Source organism: Petromyzon marinus, assembly GCF_048934315.1.
Source record: "Petromyzon marinus isolate PM22_M1 ecotype Great Lakes invasive population chromosome 78 unlocalized genomic scaffold, UKy_Petmar_22M1.pri1.0 chr78_unloc.4, whole genome shotgun sequence".
NCBI classification, from domain to species: domain Eukaryota; kingdom Metazoa; phylum Chordata; class Hyperoartia; order Petromyzontiformes; family Petromyzontidae; genus Petromyzon; species Petromyzon marinus.
In genome coordinates this window covers 222,278-227,277 of record NW_027422628.1, presented here as the reverse complement: position 1 = coordinate 227,277, position 5,000 = coordinate 222,278, and the positions used below count along the sequence as shown (strand labels likewise).

Below are 5,000 nucleotides of genomic sequence, written 5' to 3'. Positions count from 1 at the left end.
CAGCCACTCACTTACTCAGCCATTCACTCAGTCAGTCACTCACTCACTCAGCCACTCACTCACTCAGCCACTCATTCAGTCAGTCACTCAATTAGCAGCTACTCACTCACTCGGCCCCTCAATCAGTCAGTCACTTACTCAGGTAGCTACTCACTCACTCAGCCACTCACTCACTCAATCAGACACTCACTCACTCAGCCACTCAGGAACTCACTCAGCCACTCACTAACACTCACTCACTCAGACACTCACTCACTCAGACACTCACTCAGACATTCACTCATTCAGCCACTCGCTCAGTCACTCACTCACTTACTCAGGAACTCACTTACTCAGCCACTCACTCAGTCAGTCACTCACTCACTCAGCCACTCACTCACTCAGCCACTCATTCAGTCAGTCACTCAATTAGCAGCTACTCACTCACTCAGCCCCTCAATCAGTCAGTCACTTACTCAGGTAGCTACTCACTCACTCAGCCACTCAGGAACTCACTCAGCCACTCACTCACTCACTCAGACACTCACTCACTCAGCCACTCACTCACTCACTCAGACACTCACTCACTCAGCCACTCAGGAACTCACTCAGACACTCACTCACTCACTCAGACACTCACTCACTCAGACATTCACTCACTCAGCCACTCAGGAACTCACTCAGCCACTCACGTACTCACTCAGACACTCACTCAGACACTCACTCAGCCACTCACTCACTCAGCCACTTACTCAGCCACTCACTAACTCAGCCACTCACTAACTCAGCCATTTACTCAGACACTCACTCACTCAGCCACTCACTAACTCAGCCACTCAGGAACTCACTCAGACACTCACTCACTCAGACACTCACTCAATCAGCCACTCAGGAACTCACTCAGCCACTCACTCACTCACTCAGACACTCACTCACTCAGACACTCACTCACTCAGCCACTCACTCAGCCACTTACTCAGCCACTCACTAACTCAGCCACTCACTAACTCAGCCACTCACTCAGCCACTCAGCCACTGACCGATGATCTCTAAAGCTGACTGAACTTCACACACTAACACTGATCTTCACACACTAACACTGAGTGATCTTCACACACTAGCACACTAACACTGACTGAACTTCACACACCAACACACCAACACACCACCACTGAGCGACCCTCCTCCCCCCACACACACCAACACCGCCAGCCGGTGGCTCCACTCACGCCTCAACGCATCCTCCGCGCCTCCCGTCCAGGTAGGTCCCCTCCACGCAGGTGCAGCCCTCCACACAGGCCGAAGCGCACGGGGCTGGCGGGGAGCCAATGTCCCGGCAGGTCCGCTGGCACAGGCTGGCGCATCGCTGGTACTCCATGCCGGATTTGAGGTCGCAACGCAGGTCTGGGTGGGTGGGTGGGTTGGTGGGTTGGGTGGTGGTGAGTGGGTTGGTGGGTTGGTTGGTGGGTTGGTGGGAGGGTGGGTGGGGTGGTGAGTTGGTTGGTGGGTGAGTGGGTGGGTGGGTTGGTGGGTGGGTGGGTTGGTGGGTTGATGGGTGGGTTGTTGGTTGGTGGGTGAGTGGGTGAGTGGGTTGGTGGGAGGGTGGGTTGGTGGGTTGGTTGGTGGGTTGGTGGGAGGGTGAGTGGGTGGGTGGGTTGGTTGGTTGGTTGGTGGATGGGTGGGGTGGTGGGTGGGTGGGTTGTTAGGAGGGTGATTGGGTTGGTTGGTGGGTGAGTGGGTGGGTGGGTGGGTTGGTTGGTTGGTGGGTTGGTGGGTTGGCGGGTTGGTGGGTTGGTGGGTGGGTTGGTGGGTGGGTGGGTTGGTTGGTGGGTGAGTGGGTGAGTGGGTTGGTGGGAGGGTGGGTTGGTGGGTTGGTTGGTGGGTTGGTGGGATGGTGAGTGGGTTGGTGGGTTGGTGGGTTGGTGGGTTGGTGAGTGGGTTGGTGGGTTGGTGGGTTGGTGGGATGGTGAGTGGGTTGGTGGGTTGGTGGGTTGGTGGGTTGGTGAGTGGGTTGGTGGGTTGGTGGGTTGGTGAGTGGGTGGGTTGGTGGGTTGGTGGGTTGGTGGGTGAGTGGGTGAGTGGGTGGGTTGGTGGGTTGGTGGGTGGGTTGGTGGGTGAGTGGGTGGGTGGGTTGGTGGGTTGGTGGGTTGGTGGGTGAGTGGGTGGGTGGGTTGGTGGGAGGGTGAGTGGGTTGGTGGGTGAGTGGGTGGGTGGGTGGGTTGGTGGGTTGGTGGGTGGGGTGGTGGGTTGGTGGGTTGGTGGGTTGGTGGGTTGGTGGGTGAGTGGGTTGGGTGGTGAGTGGGTTGGTTGGTGGGTTGGTGGGTTAGTGGGTGGGTGAGTGGGTTGGTGGGTGAGTGGGTGAGTGGGTTGGTTGGTGGGTGGGTGAGTGGGTTGGTGGGTTGGTGGGTGAGTTGGTGGGTGAGTGGGTTGGTGGAAGAGTGGGTGAGGTGGGTTGGTGGGTTGGTGGTGGATGGGTGGGTGGGTGGGTTGGTGGGAGGGTGAGTGGGTTGGTTGGTGGGTTGGTGGGTTGGTGGGTGAGTGGGTTGGTGGTTGGTGGGTGAGTGGGTGGGTTGGTGGGTGGTTGGTGGGTGGTGGGTGGGTTGGTGGGTGGGTGAGTGGGGTTGGGTGGGTTGGTGGGAGGGTGAGTGGGTTGGTGGGTTGGTGGGTGAGATGGTGGGAGGGTGAGTTGGTGGGTGGTGGGTGGGTTGGTGGGTGAGTGGGTGGGTTGGTGGGTTGGTGGGTGAGTGAGTGAGTGGGTTGGTGGGTTGGTGGGTGGGTTGGTGGGTTGGGTTGGTGGGTGAGTGGGTGGGTTGGTGGGTTGGTGGGTGAGTGGGTTGGTGGGTGGGTTGGTGGGTGGGTGGGTTGGTTGGTGGTGAGTGGGTGGGTGGGTTGGTGGGATGAGTGGGTGAGTGGGTTGGTGGGTGGGTGGGTTGGTGGGTTGGTGGGTGAGTGGGTGGGTTGGTGGGTGGGTTGGTGAGTGGGTTGGTGGTTTGGGTGGGTGGGTTGGTTGGTTGGTGGGTGAGTGGGTGGGTGGTGGGTGAGTGGGTGGGTGGGTTGGTGGGTTGGTGGATGGGTGGGTTGGTGGGTGAGTGGGTGGGTTGGTGGATTGGTGGATGGGTTGGTGGGTGAGTGGGTGGGTGGGTTGGTGAATGGGTGGGTGTGTTGGTGGGTTGGTGGGTGAGTGGGTTGGTGGGTGGGTGGGTGAGTGGGTGGGTGGGTTGGTGGGAGGGTGAGTGGGTTGGTTGGTGGGTGAGTGGGTGGGTGGGTTGGTGGGTAAGTGGGTGGGTGGGTGGTGTGTTGGTGGGTTGATGGGTGTGGGTTGGTGGGTGGGTGAGTGGGTGGTGGATGAGTGGAGTGAGTGGGTGGGTTTGTGGGTGGGTGAGTGGGTGGGTGGGTGGTGGGTGAGTGGGTTGGTGGGTGGGTTTGTGGGTTGGTGGGTGCGTTGGTGAATGGGTGAGTTGGTGAATGGGTGGGTTGGTGGGTTGGTGGGTGAGTGGGTGGGTTGGTGGGTTGGTGGGTGAGTGGGTTGGTGGTGGGTTGGTGGGTGGGTGGGTTGGTTGGTGGGTGAGTGGGTGGGTGGGTTGGTGGGTGAGTGGGTGAGTGGTTGGTGGGTGGGGGGTTGGTGGGTGGTGGGTGGAGTGGGTGGGGTGGGTTGGTGGTGAGTGGTGGTGGTTTGGTGGGTGGGGTTGGTTGGTTATTTTTATATTATATTATATTATGAATATTTATTATTTAATTGTGGGTGGTTGGTGGAGTGGGTGGGTGGTTGGTGGGTTGGTGGATGGGTGGGTTGGTGGGTGAGTGGGTGGGTTGGTGGGTTGGTGGATGGGTTGGTGGGTGAGTGGGTGGGTGGGTTGGTGAATGGGTGGGTGTGTTGGTGGGTTGGTGGGTGAGTGGGTTGGTGGGTGGGTGGGTGAGTGGGTGGGTGGGTTGGTGGGAGGGTGAGTGGGTTGGTTGGTGGGTGAGTGGGTGGGTGGGTTGGTGGGTAAGTGGGTGGGTGGGTTGGTGGGTTGGTGGGTGAGTGGGTTGGTGGGTGGGTGAGTGGGTTGGTGGATGAGTGGGTGAGTGAGTGGGTGGGTTTGTGGGTGGGTGAGTGGGTGGGTGGGTTGGTGGGTGAGTGGGTTGGTGGGTGGGTTTGTGGGTTGGTGGGTGCGTTGGTGAATGGGTGAGTTGGTGAATGGGTGGGTGGGTGGGTTGGTGGGTGAGGGGGTGGGTGGGTTGGTGGGTTGGTGGGTTGGTGGGTGAGTGGGTTGGTGGGTTGGTGGGTTGGTGGGTGGGGTGGTGGTTGGTGAATGGGTGGGTTGGTGAATGGGTGGGTGGGTATGGTGGGATGGTGGGGTGGGTGGGTTGGTGGGTGGGGTGGTGGGTCTGGTGAATGGGTGGGTGGTGAATGGGTGGGTGGGTGGGTTGGTGGATGGTGGGTGGGTGGGTTGGTTGGTAAATGGGTGAGTGGGTGAGTGGGTTGGTGGGTGGGTGGGTGCGTGGGTTGGTGGTGGGTGGGTGGGTGGGTTGGTTGGGTGGGTGGGTGAGTGGGTGGGTCGGTTGGGTGGGTGGGTGATGGGTTGGTGGGTGGGTGAGTGGGTGGGTTGGTGGGTGGGTGGTTGAGTGGGTGGGTGGGTGAATGGGTGAGTGGGTGGTGGGTTGGTGAGTGGGTGGTGAGGGGGTGGTGGCGGGTGTTCGGGTGGTAGTGGTGGTGTTGATGGTGGTAGTGGTGGTGGTGATGATGGTAGTGGTGGTAGGAGTGGTGGTGGTGGTGGTGATGATGGTAGTGGTGGTGGTGGTAGTGGTGGTGGTGTTGATGGTGGTAGTGGTGGTGGAGTGGTGTTGGTGGTGGTGATGGTGGTAGTGGTGGTGGTGGTAGTGGTGGTGTTGATGGTGGTAGTGTGGTGTGGTGGTGGAGTGGTGGTGTTGATGGTGGTAGTGGTGGTGGTGGTAGTGGTGGTAGTCAATGGTAGTAGAGGGAGAGGGGGTGTGGGATGTCACAGTAAACTCACAGTAACACTTACACAATCAACAGGCTT

The 5,000-nt window shown here is 59.5% G+C and overlaps 1 protein-coding gene across 1 annotated transcript in view; it reads right to left on the bottom strand.

The window, feature by feature from the left end:
* LOC116938465 (uncharacterized) overlaps nucleotides 1-1,378 on the bottom strand; it is a 96,306-nt gene extending 94,928 nt beyond the window's left edge. The window contains exon 1 of the mRNA XM_076058840.1: nucleotides 1,209-1,378. The gene's annotated coding sequence lies outside the window, so the exon portion shown is untranslated. The remainder of the gene's footprint in view (nucleotides 1-1,208) is intronic.
* Between the last annotated feature and the right edge of the window lie 3,622 nt (nucleotides 1,379-5,000).